This window comes from Pseudonaja textilis, chromosome 2 (genome assembly GCF_049901715.1).
Source record: "Pseudonaja textilis isolate UNSWEBS1 chromosome 2, rPseTex1.2, whole genome shotgun sequence".
Classification (NCBI taxonomy): Eukaryota; Metazoa; Chordata; class Lepidosauria; order Squamata; family Elapidae; genus Pseudonaja; species Pseudonaja textilis.
In genome coordinates this window covers 160,680,354-160,697,259 of record NC_141991.1, presented here as the reverse complement: position 1 = coordinate 160,697,259, position 16,906 = coordinate 160,680,354, and the positions used below count along the sequence as shown (strand labels likewise).

Sequence of the window (16,906 nt, the reverse complement as noted above, 5' to 3'; positions counted from 1 at the left end):
TTTCACCTGTATATCATGCATGACATTTGACTAACTTTTCCAAGTGCATGACTTGTCTGCCAAGTGCTAGACAGCAACATATTTCTTGATGCTTTTTGTGTAATAGGCTTTAGCTCTTTTCCCCAGGTGGACTTACTGGGAATGTATGACTTTTCTAAAATACCATTGCTGCTGGCAGTGATAGCACTGATGATGTTACCTAGTTTGGGTAATGAAGCATCTGCAAGAAAGCAACCAAGCTCAGAGAACACCAAGGACCCCTCATGTTAGAAGTGAGTCAAGAAGAAGATTCATTTCCATTTGAATTTTCTAAAGGACTTGATGTTGCTGAAATGAAGGTGATTCTGGAATACTTGAAATGAGCTCTATAAATGTGATCTTATCTTAGGAGAAGGACAGAGAAGGAAGGATAATAAAATGATATTTCCATTCCCTTTGCAGCATTATCTAATTCTCCCTGCCCATTTCTGTCCTGTCAGGGCCACTTATAGAACCAGATGTGGATACTCTTTCTAAGAGGAAGGCAAGTGGCCAGTTTCTTTGTCAGGATATAGGTACATGTGAGAGAACCTGGCCTTGAAGCGTTCTGGTGGCTACCTCTGCCCCAAAAGTGGCCCAGCTGATTAGATTGATGGCTTCCTGACGTCAGATGCAATCCGTTAAAAGGTATTTATCTCAGGCTTGGGCCAAAGCTGTGGGTGAGATTAAAAGAGATTGAGGGCAAGATAATCCTACAGCAGCATCCCAGAGCACACCACTGCCAAAATGCTTTTGCCAGCCCACCTTCTTCTTCTGGTAACAGACAAAAAAAATGGTCAGAATCGCTACCCGAGAAAGTGAGATCCCACTGTTACCCCTTCCCAGGTGCATGAGGGGAAGCCTCGTGGCTGCCTGCCTTTGCTTGCTCAATCCTTTTCTAGACCCATTCAAAACTGCACATATGATCTTCTCTCCGGATTATCTTAGCTGTATCAGTGCAACATTAATGCAACAGAAATCAATTATATCAGCCTCTCTTGTTTTCTTTTTTCCTTTTAAACAAAGCACATTATCATCTATCCTTTCCCTATCCACCTGCTTTGCATTAAGTCTCAATCCGATTTAGCCAACTCACTGGTGTCTGATTTAATTTGCCTGATGCTGCTCATGGAGTTGTTCCCACCCCTTGCCTTACAGCATCCCAGCTCCCCCAGAGAGATCTATCCAGGATGAGGATGAGACACTGAGAGTGAACGAGAGACATCAAGTGTGTAGACTGACGGCTAGTGCAGGAACAGCTGAAGGGAACTAGCGGTGTAGCCTGGGTCTCCTGCCCAGAGGGATCTGCTTTCCCCCTCTTCCAAGGAGCCACCCCTTACATTACGGTAAGACTGCTGTGATACTCTCTTTTCTCTGTGTTCTTGAGAGTTGGTGCTGTTGTACTCTTTGGCTTCTCTTTTTGACTTGGAGTGCAAATAAGGTTCCTGAGTACCTGCCTTGGAATGTGTAAAAAAAAAGGCTACTGGGTATCTGCTTGAAGAGGAAGACTTAACTTGAGAAGATGAATGTTAGGCCATTTCATTAGAATCATGGTCTTTCTCAGGGCCACCTTCACATATTAATTTCAAAACTATAGACATTGTGGACAGGGAAATGTGCCTTTTTAAAAGTGATGCTACAATTTTCAACCATGAACCAATATCCTGAGCCATTAAGGCTGTAAATTAAAGACTCTAGTAAAGTGGTATTACAGATGTTTTTCCATCCAGATGTACTAGTATGAAGAAAGGATCTCAGAGACAGACAGAGCAATGCTCTTCAGGGCAGAAATGATCACAACTCAAATATATAGGAACTTGGTTCCCATCACAGGATCTTTAGTACATGTGCCTTGAGCGTACCCATCAAATAAGAAATTATAAACAGACCTGCACAGTATGTTTTGTGTTCCCATTCTTTTGGAGAGAAGCAGTTTTGAAAGAAGAGCTGTGGGACAGAAAATAGATAAGGGTAATTTTTTCATCCTTTCTAGCAAGATGTGGGTAATCTATCCAGTTCTATAGGAAGTCACCAGGGTGATCAATTACTACCTGCCCAAAGATTATATGGACTTCCAAGTCCTCTAATAATCTTCCTTTTATCATGTTTTTCCTTTTCTGTTTTGTTTAGCATGGACCTCACAAAAAAGGCCTCCCTCAAGAGGGAAAAAAATGGGTTGTTGAATGAATTAAAAGTGGAGTTGTTTAGGTTATCTATTATGTATTCTCCTGATATTGCTCTGTTTTGTTCAGCCTAGAAAGAAGTCATTTCAATTAGTGAGTATGCTTTGGATCTGTCCAAAAGTCCTTCTACCATACATGAGGTTAAGAATCGCATACCCCAAATAATGTCTTAATGTCTCTACCCTTACTTGTCTTTATCTGTTATCGGATCCAATAAAAGGAAGCATATAGGAGGTTAATGTGATGTCAAATAAATTCCCGGTTTAGAAATAAGGGAACATACAGATGGAATAAGAAGGATCCAATCTTATTTTTCTTACCACTCTTCAATGAAAGCCTGAGGAGTATTTGGATTTAGAAAAAGCAATTCAAGTCCCTTGGAAGTTCACTGTTGAACAGCGAAATACACTGCAGCAGCTGGTAGACGATTGCTTTTTCAGACAGAACAAGCAATTAAGACAAGTCAAGGGTCTTATTGCTTTGCTTTCAGTGTGCTTCCCCTTGATAAATGGGTAATTACTCTGTGGACACCTGTATTCCCATCACTGTTCAGCCAGGAAGTGCTCTAGGAGAATTTCAACCAGAAATCTTTCAGCCAAACAGATGCAAGGGACTTATGTATGTTGTACCTAGCGGCATAGAGGAAGGATTCAATGCAAAAAGAATAAGCTCCTTTTTGATTAAAGAGAGAGGCATGTGAAACTCTGAAATATTTATCTGACTTAAGTCCAACTATTATACCTTGTCCAATTTAATAGTCCAAAAACTGCAGGCAACTTTGTTGCTCTGGAAGAAAATATCTATCCCAAACAATCTAAGCCTATTAATGTTTTAATATGACGACTAAGTTTTAACTTGTTTAAAATTACCATTCAGATTTAAGCAACAAAAACAGAGATATTGGAAGATGCTACAATAAATTCAGGAAGTGTTGTCATAAAACTGGTTTTTTTCCAGATTGGATTGGTATTCTGTTTTATTCTCCCTCTCTCTTTTCCAGTTTTTCCTCTTTGAATGAAAATTACGTGATACACTCCATAAAGCTTTAGCTGCTTTAGGATTTATACTTAGTCCCAACATAGGCATTATAATACTGTTTCAAATGTGGATGTGGATAATACTGTTTCAAATGTGAATGTCCACTAAACTTGGATAAGTTTAAGGCATTGTATTATTATAAATTATAAATTGTCCTTATGATCCAGTCTATGTACTATTACGGATACTTGACCAATTACTCATCTGCCCTGAAACCTGCTTGATGAGCAACTTTCTTCTTGTATGTCCACCCAACTACTCCCAAAAGGCACCCCTACATTTAAAGGCCAGCTTTCACTTTATGTAGCTGTGGGACAAAGCTCGTAGGGAAATAGATGGAAAGTTATTCTTTTTTTTTTTTTGTAAATTTTATTGGTTTTTAAAAACAAACAAACAAAACATAAAAACATCAAACTTTCTTCCATAGGTATACAAACAGTGTGCCGGTTGGTTTACAAATCATTTTGTGAATCCATTCCGTAGTCTTCAATTACAGTTACATTACATAAAAGCTCATATTATCAATCAAAAATTAAATACCCTAATATCATTATTAATCAATCATTTGACTATAATTTTATTCACTCATATTTTATGAGATAACCACGATTTACTTAGTTTATTTTATAACAATTCATATTATCCTCCCAAATCTATCCTAAAAACATTTTGTAGATATAATAAAAAAGAGATACATCTTTGTATATTTATTATTTTCTAAAAATCTACATATTTCATTAATGTATTTTATTATCTAACCATTGATAGAAAAGGTCTCAAATTTTATAAAATTGTTTATCCTCTTGTTCTCTAATTTCAAATGTTAATCTACTCATTTCAGCAGATTCCAATATTTTCTTAATGATTTCCTCCTGTGATGATATTTTCTCATTTTTCCAGTTTTTAGCAAATACAATCCTAGCTGCTGTTAATACATTTACAATCAGGTATTTCAAATCTTTGCTATATGTTTCAGGTATGATTCCCAATAAAAATATTTCTGGTTTCAAGTCTATATGTTTTTTTGTCATTTTTTCCAACCACGTGTGAATTTTAGTCCAGTATTTTTTAGCATCCGCACAATTCCACCACCTATGGTAATAAGAGCCAGGTGTCTGATGACATTTCCAACATTTTTCGGATTTGTTCTTGAACATTCTTGCTATTCTTGTCAGGGGAAAATGCCACCTGTAAAACATCTTATACAAATGTTTTTATAAGCTGTTGACATTGTCATTTTATAATTTTGAGACTACAATTTTTGCCATTTCTCTAAATCAATCCCATATCCAAAGTTCTTCCCCCAAGCAATCATAGTTTCTTTAACTTGTTGTTCTTCTAGTTTAATTTCTAATAAATATCCATACAATTTTTTAATCACCTTTTCATCAGTACCTGTCAAAATCTTATCTAAATCAGTCAATTTATCATAAAAACCTTCTGTTTTAAAATCTTTATCATATCTTGAATGTATTTGCTCATATGAAAACCAATTCATCTTTATACCTTGTTCCTCTAGTTTTTGTATAGATTTAAGTTCACCCTTTTCATTCAATATTTCACCATATCTAACTGTTTGTTCCTTTTTATATAAAATGCTTTGATAGACGATAACCAGACTGGAATTTTCAAATAACATTGTCTTTTAATCTTCTCCCAATTTAACCACAAAGACTCCCATATAAATGTCTTCTAAAATACCCCTGAATTTTAGTTCCCTTGTACCATAAAAAAACATGCCACCCCAACAATAAATCATGTCCTTCCAATGTCAACAATCTAGTATTTCTTAATGTTATCCATTCCTTGGCCCACATCAGGTTTGTAGCTTGGTAGTACAACTCCCAATTAGGTAGACCAAGTCCTCCTCTAATTCTAGCATCTTGCAAAAGCTTTAAATTTATTCTCGCTTTCTTACCTTGCCATATGTATTTCAACTCAATTTTATGTAAATCTTCAAAATAGTCTTTTCCAAGCCTAACTGGAATTGTTTGAAACAAATATAAAATTCTGGGTAGTATATTCATCTTGATTGTTGAAATTCTCCCTATTAGTGAGAGTTGTAAGTTTTCCCATTTCGCCAAATCTAACTCTATCTGCTGTTTAAGTTTAATATAATTATTCTCTTTTATTCTCTCTACATCTTGCTGTCAAATATATCCCCAAATACTTGATCTTATTCGTGACTTGAATTTTCAATAGATCTGCCAATTCTTCTTTTTGTCTTGATAACATATTCTTTGTCAAAATCTTTGTCTTGTCTTTGTTTATTTTCAAACCAGCCACCTTGCCATATGCCTCTATATTTTCCAATAATTTTGGTGCTGTTTCTAAGGGGTCTTCTAAGATAAAAACCAAATCATCTGCAAAGGCTTGCAGCTTAAATTCTTCCTTTTTAATTTTCATTCCTTTTATACTCTTTTCATCTCTAATATTTCTGTTTAACACTTCCAAAGTTAACACGAATAGCAAAGGTGATAGTGGGCACCCTTGTCTTGTTCCTTTTCTTATGTTAATGGAGTCTGTCAATTCTCCCTCTATCATTACCTTTGCTGTTTGTTTGTACTATATAACTTCTATTGCTTGGATAAATTTTCTAGCAAAACCCATCTGTTCCAACAATAATAGCATAAAATGCCAATTCACATTATCAAATGCCTTTTGTGCATCTAGAAATAGCAAAGCCATTTGTTTTTCAGGATGTGCCTCGTAGTATTCCAAGGTATCCAAAATTACTCTCATATTATCTTTAATTTGTCTCTTTGGCAGAAATCCATTTTGATCAGAGTGAATAAAGTTATTTAAATATTTTTTAAGTCTTTCTGCCAATATTGAAGCCAAAAGTTTATAATCTGCATTTAGTAGATAAATAGGTCTATAGTTCTTAATTAGCAATTGATCAGCCTCCTCTTTTGGAATAAGTGTGATATAAGCTTCTGACCATGATTTGGGTATCTTCTTCTTTAGCATAACTTCATTCATAACTTCTAGCAATGGGAGATTCAATTATTCTTGTAGTGTTTTATAAAATTCTGCCAGGAGTCCATCTGGGCCTGGTGCCTTTCCATTATTTTGATTCTTAAGTGCTTCAGTTAACTCCATCATGGTTATATTGCTTTCTAACATTTTTTCAGTCTTTTTAGGTATCTTGGGTAAATTAGCATTCTGTAAATACTGCTTAACTCTTTCCTCATCAATATTCTCTTGTTTATATAATTTCCCATAAAAGTCTCGAATGATTTCCTTCTTCTCTTTACTGCCATGACAAACTTAGCCTTGATCATTTATTAACTGCAATATTTTCCTTGATTCTTTCTCTTTTCTCAGTTTATATGCTAACCATCTACCTGGTTTATTTGCATCTTCAAAATAGTTCTGTTTAGCACCGCTAATTTTCTGTGCTAATTCCTCTTTCTCTATTTGACCCATTTTATGTTCAATTATATCCATTTTTAGCTTAATGTCTTTTTTCTGTGACATTTTCTGTAGCTCCTTTTCAAGTCTTTTATACTCATCCTCTAGAGCCTTAGAGGCTTGCCTTTTCCTAATATTCCTTTTCCTTATATAATCTATTATCAAGCCTCTAATGGAAAGTTATTCTTATCCCTCGCTGTGGCTTCGTGTCCTAAGGTGGGAACAGTTGGTCCCTTGGAGAGATTTAAAGGTTCTCCTGGAGACCTGAGCCTAAGCTCTTCCGTACTCTTCTGCTATATTTAGCTCTTCCTATCCCTTCTCAGAAGTGACCCTGTGTCCCAGAATCCTATCTCCTGACAGTTCATTAACTCTTCCACCAGGCGAGCATGACTCCTTCTGCAGAGGAATACTCAGACCTAAAAACAGAACAGGAAGGAGAAAGAGAGAGAAAGAGAATATAAGAAACATCAGGTTAGGAAAACATAAAGCTACATTCATCTGAAAGAAGTAGCTATTGGCCAGTTAAACTATTGCTCCAATACATTTTGGTTGCAAATAAGCTCTATTACTGTAGAGGCCTTATTTCTGAGTAGGTTCATTTAGCCTTGATATTGATTGCAATACATACCTCTAACATTTTTCTGTTTTTAACCTGTGTTATTCACAGGACGTACCAAAAAAATAAAATAACAGTAAAACAATACTGCTTAGTACCTGCATTATTATTCCAGTAACCCTCACTAAAAGTCTGTGGCTAAGAAAGAGCAACATACTAAAGATCATCTCCTTTCACGATCTTGGTGATATCTGAACCAAGGGCTCTCCAGTTCACAACTTACACATTTGGACACAGTGCAATGTTGCACTGACATTGGAGAAACATGAAATCTCTTCCCACATCCCACCCGCCCAAAACCCTCCACTTTTCTAAGCTGTTTATTTATTCATTTGCTTGTTTGTTATACTCGTATTCCTTATTTCCTCCAGAAACTCAAGGCAGCATTTGTAGCTATGGACTGGAATATTTTCATAGAATTTATATAGCATGTATAATGGAGGGAACCTCTATATTGAGCACTCTCCCATATTCCGGTCTTGTAAATTGCTGAACATATCCAAGAAGGGAAAGGACCAGCAGGTAGATTGTGCTAGTTGGAGTACAGCAAAATCTCAAGCCAGATCTCAAGCCAGATAAGTTGGGTCATGATTCAGATCAGGTCTTAAGGCAAAGCAGGAGCAAAGCAAAACCACACTTGTAATACTGTGCATAGTTCTGGTCAGCACAATAAAAAACAGATACAAATAAGTGATGGGTTGAACGCTTATTAAAGAGAAGTCCAGCCTAGGAATAAGGATGAATTTTCTGACAGTGAGAACAATTAATCAATGGAACAGTTTGCCTCCCAGGGTTGTGGATGCTCCATCACTGGACTTTTTCAAAAATAGACTGGACCACCATTTGACCAGGATGGTATAATAGGATGTCCTGCCTTGTGCAGGAGATTAGACTAGAGCAAGGTCCCTACCAGCCCTATAGTTCTATGTTGTAAAAGGTGGTATATAGAAAAGAGGCGAGGACAAGTCAAGCTGTGGCTTTTGCCCAGTCAGAGAAACTTCCAACCATTCTGTTGCATTAGATCTACAGCAGAAGTGGACATCTCTACATTTTTACAACTTTGCTTAGGATATATTTTCAACATACACAGCCACTTTTTTTTTTAATTCCTTCCTTTCACACTGCTTCTCCCACTATCAAAAAGTACAAGAGGCATTTTGAGCTCCCTACTATATTTGAACCAGTTTCCAAGAACAGAACATCTTGAATTATTCTCCTCCAGAACAGTATGAGAATTCAGATGAGCCCCTATGAGCAAAACCTTGCCAAATGTTGCAGATTCAGATGAAAATGGACCTCCAAGCCTTTCTACTGCAAGAGGATTAGCACTGTCAGGCAGAAGAGCAAAGGCCCAAAGAAGGCAAGAGAATGACTTACGCTGTGCCCTGGAAAACACGAATTAGAAATGTCTATACTTTGAAAAAGACATCCTTTGTGCACCTTATATTTTAGTGCAAATCTAAAGGGATTTTGTGCGCACATTAACTAATCTACTGTACATAAAGGTAAATTGCAAACATAGAGACAGAAAAATCCTAGCAGACTTAAAAATGCATCAGAGAAACAACTGCATTGTGAGAAGCCAATTCTTATGTCCCTCCAGATGGCCCATCTTTCTAACTCCCTTAATTGTCTGCCCTTTGAACTCTCCATTTCAATATTTCAAATGCCTTCTGTCCTATGTTCTTTAGAAAGAGTTAGGCATACTTACTAGAAATATTGCCAAGTTTTCTTTCCACTACATCAAAGTGCTGGCTCTCTAATTATAATATAATAAATAGGATAGAAAGGATAGGACAGGATAGAGTAGAAAAGAACAGAACAGAATAGAATAACAACTAATGGAAGCAGAGATGGCAAAAGGTTACACATACTTTACCCATAACAAACTAAAAAACTTTTTTAAACCCATAGATGCCATGTACATATTGGATTTTCCAGATATGATTATGGCTGTGGAATCTTACATGGTCATCCAAATTTCCCCCAGAATTTCATACACCAAAGTTTCACCGAAGTTTTGGAAAAGCCACACTACCTGTCAATTATCTCAACTTCTCTTTGACTTCTTCAATGAGCAGCTCATTAGCAAAATCAATGAGCCCAGTGAGAATGAGTCCTGCAGCAAGATCCTTTGTGGGATTGGTGGATCATTGCCAATGGAAGGTCAACATGATGCACATCAATCTCCCTCAAAATGGTTTGCTAGCTGTTTTCTGAAGTTTTGAGGAACTTGCTGGAAATTAAGGGATGCATACAGAGATGCAATGGATAGAGCAATACAGCAGAAAGAACTTTCCTCCCACTGCAGAAGGAAAAGAACCTGATTTACAACAGTCAGCAGCTGGTAGATGTGAGTGTTTGCAATAAATTGACAAACAAATATGTTTATGTGATGGAGGTGCAAGTATGGAATTAAATCTCAACCATCACAATAGGAACAATATGTGCTGTACACTGGCCCTGTTCCAAAAGGGATTGACATTTTGTTGAGAGAATATTTGGAGAATGTAACCACATGAATAAATCAGAAGAGGGTCTTCTTTGTCTACCTAAGGCATAATGTGTGTACGTGTGTGTGTGTGTGTGTGTGTTGACCTGAAAAGGCCTTTCTCAGTGGTGGCACACCAGCCAATTAGGGGATTCTCTTCTGGAAGAAATCCACAGAACCAAGTTTTATTTTAAATATCCAAGATTTAGATTTAATGTTACAGATAGTTTTTATCTTGTAGGTCTTGGTTTCCGTTAATCTTTGTGTTTTATGAAAATTCTCTTTTTGTAGTATCTTTTGTTGCCTTTAGAAAGGCAGTATATGCATTATGACTGACTTCATTTACATTCCTTCTTCAGTAACATAAAGATTAATGTCAACAATAGAAAGTCTTCTGTCCGCCTTCAAGATTTTCTTCCTTTGCTTTGCATCTTTTGGCTGTCATAAGTAATGCAGGGAGGAGGGGAGACATGGTTATGGGAAGAGAGCTGGAGGTGTTACAGAACAGAACTGTATAGTTGGGGTGGTGGTGAAGGTTCTTGCTTAGGCTTCTATCCTATGCTATGTGCAGCTGCAACTCTTTATCAAAATATGTCAAGGTCAACGGACAGAGGCCTTATCACCACCTGGAGATGCCCACATGATGCTATACACAACTTTTAATTGGATGAGCCAATTGAACTATTGGGGTAGGAACGTTGCCATCACTTTGTATATGTGATTTACGTGCTCGTTTTCTCAGATTCAGAATTCTTTGGTTGCTACCACTTGACTTCCAGTAAAAGATATCTTTTCTCTAATTAATGGAGTCTAAGTATTTCTTTTTTGGATTTTGAATGGAGCACCATCTGACATCTTCATTTCTTGCCACTTCCCATTTACTCAGATCCTTGTGGTATTTTATGGACAACAATTTCCAGGAAAAACAATGTGAACAAATGAGAGCTTAAGATAAGGAATACAACTGACTGGTTTCCTGGGAAAATATTAATCAGCCTTGAGAGTTGAAGTGGGCTGTCAAGATAAACATTGGAAAACTGGTGAAGCTAGCAGATCTCATGAGACAGAAGTGCTAGTGAGGTGATGGTTCACATCTCCCAGTGCCCTGAAAACAACTGAAAATCAAGCGTTAGATGATTGGCTTGTTTAGGAAAAACAATAGCTGAAATAAAACAAGCTCTTTTTTAACAATTCCTAACAGACAGTTCAGAATAAACTTGAAATACACTATGAATTATTGTCTCTCCCATAGAAGAAAATCTGATATTTATATGCCGATCCAATATTTATGAATATCATCTTCCATCAAGGATTGTAAGGTTTTCTTTGATCTTCACTGGTTTGGTGACTCAGGAATGAAGTGTAGATGTCAGGATATCAAGTATAGTATTTTATGGCAGCTGAACTAAAATTCTCATTATTGTCTTTTATCATTCCATGCTGACTTATAATTATGGGACGTGTAGTCAACATATATGAGGGCATCAGCTTGCAAAAAGCTATCTGTGGGTTTTTGTGTTTGTTTTAAGTATAAAGTTCTCTATAGCGGGGTCCCCAACCCCCAGTCCACGGACTAGCAATGGTCCATGGAATGACAGTAACTGGGCTGCACAGACAAGTGAAGCCCCATCCATGGATGCAGGCAGCATATGAGAAACCATGCCCTCTCTAGTCCATGGAAAAAACTCTCTCTATGGAACTGGTCCCTGGTTCCCAAAAGGTTGGAGGACCTGAACAAAGACAGGAATATTTTTTTATACTGTAGATTTTTTAAAAAAATCTTGCTTTCAAAACCGTAACTTGCCTTGTGGGGATAAAATCTGCATCTGTAACACTGCATTCAGATTCAATCTCCTCCAAAGAAAAATGAACAATTCTGATTCTGAAACTGCTCACGCTCAGTGCCAACAAGAGATACAGTTTTCCAATGCAAGGCTGGAGTTCTCCAAATGATCAGATGTCTTTGTCCATGTCTTGTCTTCTCTTACTACTTCCTTGCTGAATCATTTAGATAGTGTGAGTTCAACCACCTTCCCTGTAATCATCAAGTTAGATGCAAATCACTCAGAGATCACCTTGAAATCTAACCTGTTCATGGGACTCGGAGGGAAATTTCAAGGGAACCTGAAATTAAAAAGAATGCAAGACTGGAGAAAACAATGAATGATGTATTTCCATCCATTCAGATAATTTCCATACTGTATCCAGGCTTCTGAAATATACTCAAGTTCTCTTGATCTACCTAAAAGTAAATCTCAGTCAAACTTTCCCCCTCTAACCATGTATTGGACAGAATTATAGCCTTAATCATTCTGCTTCTGCTATTTAGTAAGCTTCAACCTTGATCAATTATTAAAATGTTTGAAATATTTTAAAAATTGATTTAAACAGCATTTAAACAGCAGATTATTTTCACATTGAAAGTAATAAGGTACCTAAGAATACATCTGTTGCCTCAATATACACACACACATATAACACACATACACACAAACACACGCACATGATTTATTTTAAATTTTCATATGGCACTGTTTGGCTTAACAAATTTTTGGATGCTGCTAACAACCCTAATTTCATAACATAGCTGAAGTTAGACAACTTGGTCTTCTTTGGTCAACCCATGGTCAAAACAGTGGATGAGGTCATGAGGACAAGAGTAAACTAAAATCTTCAAATTCAATTTGGATATAAATGGGATAGTTGATTAGCATTTGAAAATGATTTAATTAGGTGAGATAGAAGCTTAACTGAAAGGATTTAATAATTATATTTACACTGAGGAATGTCAATAGTTAGGAATAAGCCTGATCAAATAGAGGAGCCAATATTATTTCAGAGAATGGTCTTACCAGTTTAGAATTATACTATTATTAATTAATAACTGAGAAAATGGCTCTTGTTCCTTCATTTGCCAGCAAAAAAAAATTATTGCCTTCCAGTGAATTTAATGAAACAATTACCAATTACTACCAATACTGAATGTAAGGCTGAAATGTTTGGCACTTGAAATGGGGTAGCATTTCCCACTGTGAATTGAGGGTTTTGGCAGATTGGGTGTGGCTTTTTTTGTTGGAGATGGCTGTGTCTTTAGGGGCCTTCCCACCCAGTTTGTGAAATTGAGTTATAAGGATCAATTAGTTTGCTGCTTAGTTACTTTCCTTCCCGTGATGTGGAAGTCCTGCCTGACACTGTGTAACTGAATTGGTAGCGGAGTTTTCCTGGTTGATGGTGTTGTGGGACTTCCATCTGCCTTGTTTGTGGCCAGAGTCAGAGCTAGAAATTCATGAACACCATAGCAACTGTAAGACTTTATCCAACTTATAGAGAACAATAAAAGAGCAGGGGTCACACATTAGACCTGGCTTTTAGTCTTGAGGCAGTGGCATCATGATCTAGAGTTGGAGCATGTTAATATGTAGGGGGAGTGCATAAGCGCACCAATGTGCCTACCATCCCTGTCCTATTGTTCCTTTTTATTTTTATTATATATATCCATTTCATGAATTCATAACTATGCTATACTTATACCTGTTATGTTATAATCGCTTGACAAAACAAATAAATAAAATAAAAAAATAATATCCCTCTCGGCACGAGTTCACTGAAATGACCTTCTACAGGAGGGAGAGGCCTCTGTTCAGTCACCCTACCTAAGCAACTGATAGAACCAATAGGATTTGGGGTTATTCCTAAGATTCTGGTGCATGCTTTGTCCCTAGTACTTGGAATTTGACAACGGGACAATCTAAATGGATTCTCCAGGTCGTCCTTACTATGTGGGAGACTGATATTGGAGCATTGGAAAGATAAAGGTATGGTTCCATTTATTCAGTGGATTGAAAACCTGATTGAACTTGCCATCTACGAGTGGATTGCCTATAGACATAGACTTTGTATGGACAGATATAATGAAACACTTCACACATTTAATCAATATACAGTAGATCAAAGACATGAAAGTTATATGTTTTAGAAATGTATATATACTTGAATAATAATTGCATTAGAAAAGTATATAGAGAATTGTAATATTTACTGTTAAAAATTATAAATACTTTTCCTTTATTGTATTTTTCCATTAAAAACATTTTCTATGTATTTCTTTTCTTTGACATTACATGTATTTTTATCACAATTATCTTGATATTGTATGTTTCTTTCCTTTTTGTCATTATTTTAAAAGCAATAAAAATAAATAATTAAAAAAGGCTATGGTGCATAGTGTCAGCTCCTATGGGAGGTTGCTGAAAGTGGTTCAATAAAGCACTTTACTCACAGTCTTGATGTAACAAAGTGTGTTTATTTTGGCTTCCTCCACCAGCAGCAACAAATGGAAAGTCCAAGTAAAGCCAGCGCTGAGATCGTCTGCCTCTCAGCGCTGTTTATATTTCCCGTTCACCCCCCCATTAATTAGCTAACATCCGCCCTTAGCAAAACACCCAACATCCATCTATAGCAATCTCATGCGCTACCAGCCAACCCCCCAAATAACACCTTCCCCCTCCCCAAGTGTCATCCGTCCAACCCAATCCACCCAATATCCCCTATGTGGAATGCTGACCAGCCAAAACGATATCCCAAAGTATTTCCTGGCTGGTAAAGGAGAAGAGTGGGAGGCATTGTGCTTAGAGCTTTGCAAAACGCCGAACAGCTGATAAGGCATTTTCCCAGCCAGTCGCACTGAAGTGGGGAGAGGCGGTTGAGGCTGGCTTTGTCAGTTGTCATCGACTTGGGACCTTCAAGGTAGACAGCTCTCCCCCAACCATAATGACATGTTGGGCTTAATTCCGTTGGCAGCATTGTTGAAGCCCGACATGCGGCCCCCTCTACCATGTGACTCTCTGAAACAAAATATAGGCAATAATTATCTTGAATATACAATTTCCTCCTCCCCGCCTGCTTTCGTGGGATATTTCCTATGGAACCGCTGCCGCAACCAGGGAGCGGACACATCTGTACATGGTATCCATGCTGCATGTGATAGTAGATACCCCTTCCAGCTAACTAGATATTGCAGGACACCCCGTCATCGACGTGAATCAAGTATCTTGTCAATTTCATAATGATCATCACATACTGATCCTGGCAGAATTGCTCCCGGTTCTTGTCTGGCCATATTAGCCAGTTTTAGTAGAGCAACGTGGAATATAGGGTGAATTCATTTAAAACGGGATGGCAGTTGAAGCCTCACTGTTACCAGATTTATGATTCGTAATATTCGAAATGGTCCAATAAATTTTGGTCCTAATTTCTTCTTATTTAAACCCAGGTGTATGTATTTTGTTGATAAATAAACCCAGTTTCCAATATTATGTGGCTTTTGGTTGGATCGTTTCTTGTTGCTTTGGATTGCATATGCTTCCTGGGCTTTTTAAAATGTGATTCACATTGAATCCCATTGTTTCGCTATATTGGTTGCCCACGTAGTGGTATTGGGAGTTTCTTGTGACTGTGCAGCTTGCGGCCATTCTGGTATGGGTGTAAATTCCATCCCATTAACTATTTGAAAAGGGGAATAACCGGTGCTACTATGAACCACGTTGTTGTATGTGACTTCAGCGTATGGCAGTAAAGTTGTCCAATTGCTTTGTTGATAATCAACATAACATTGGAGATATTGTTCGATGGCCGTGTTCTCTCATTCGGCTGCACCATTGGTAGCTGGATGGTAGACTATACTTAACCCTTGTGTCGATCCAATCGCTTGAGGAATTCATGCCAAAATTTGGATGTAAACTGAACTCCTCTATCAGATATAATCCATTTGGGTACTCCATGTAATCGATATATTTGTTGTATGAATAACTGTGCTAGCTTTTTAGCCGATGGTATTCCTTTACATAGTATAAAATGTGCCGGTTTCAAAAATAAATTGATAACAGTCCATATAGCTTGTACCCATTATTTTCTGGTAAATCCACTATGAAATCCATTCCGATTTCTTGCCATGGTTTCATCGGTTCCAATACAGACTGTAATAGACCCATCGGTTTCCCTATTTTAGTTTTATTTATCATGCAAGTTGGACAGGACTTCACATATGCTTTGATATCCAATCGCATGCCTAGATACCAAAACTGTCATTTTGCTAAATGTAAGGATTTCAGGAATCCATAGTGTCCTGCCTGCTTAACATCATGACATCTTTTCAGTACCACTGATCTCAATACGTTTGATACATAAATGTTGTTCCCATGCCAGGCTATACCATCTTTCATTTTGATTTGATTTATGTTATGTGCCAGCCAATCATCTTCTGCTAACAATACAGGCAGATCTGGCACTAGTATAATGGCTTTAGTTCCTGTGACTTGATCAATTATTGGTATAAGCGGTTGGATTGTGTCCTCGCGTTGGCTACAATACTGTGGAAGTCAGGATAAAGCATCTGCCATAAAGTTTTTCCCTGCTGGGACATGTTTCAATGTGAATCTAAACCTCTTAAAAAATAAAGCCCAATGAACTTGTTTCGGCAATAAACGACGTGGATTTTGGAGGGCTTCCAAATTTTTATGGTCAGTCCAGACCTTGAACGGTTTTGGACTGCCCTCCAACAAATGTCTCCAGGTCAATAATGACCAACAAACTGCGAAAGCTTCCTTCTCCCATATCGCCCAATTGGGCTGAACTTACGAGAGGTATATGCACACAGGTGTAAAAACCCATCTATACCCCTTTGAAGTAGCACCGCTCCTACTGCTACGTTGCTGGAATCTGCCTGGATTACAAAGGGTAACTCAATATCTGGATGTTTTAACACTGGTTCCTTTGCTAAAATACTCTTTTAAGTTGTCGAATGCCTGTTGACATACCTTTGTCCATGGCAGCTTAGTATTTGCCTTTGTATCTTTAGTTCCTAAAGGTTTTGTCTTTAATAAATCTGTCAGCGGTAGAGCAACATCAGCAAAACAGGGAATGAACTGCCAATAAAAATTTGCAAACCCCAAGAAACTCTGCAGCTGTTTCCTAGTGGTTGGGCCTTGCCACTTTAACACGGTTTCTACTTTCTTTGGGTCCATCTCAATACCTCATTCAGGAATATGGTAACCGAGGTAATCCAGTTGTTGGGTATGAAACTTGCATTTTGAGAGCTTCATGTAAAGTTGAGCGTCTAACAGTTTTTTGAGTACCTGTCTGACTAAT

The 16,906-nt window shown here is 37.5% G+C and overlaps 1 protein-coding gene across 1 annotated transcript in view; it reads left to right on the top strand.

Annotated features, from left to right (window-relative positions):
* The first annotated feature begins 1,179 nt into the window (after positions 1–1,179).
* GNB3 (G protein subunit beta 3) overlaps positions 1,180–16,906 on the top strand; it is a 34,426-nt gene continuing 18,699 nt past the window's right edge. Inside the window, exon 1 of the mRNA XM_026713274.2 lies at positions 1,180–1,364. The gene's annotated coding sequence lies outside the window, so the exon portion shown is untranslated. The remainder of the gene's footprint in view (positions 1,365–16,906) is intronic.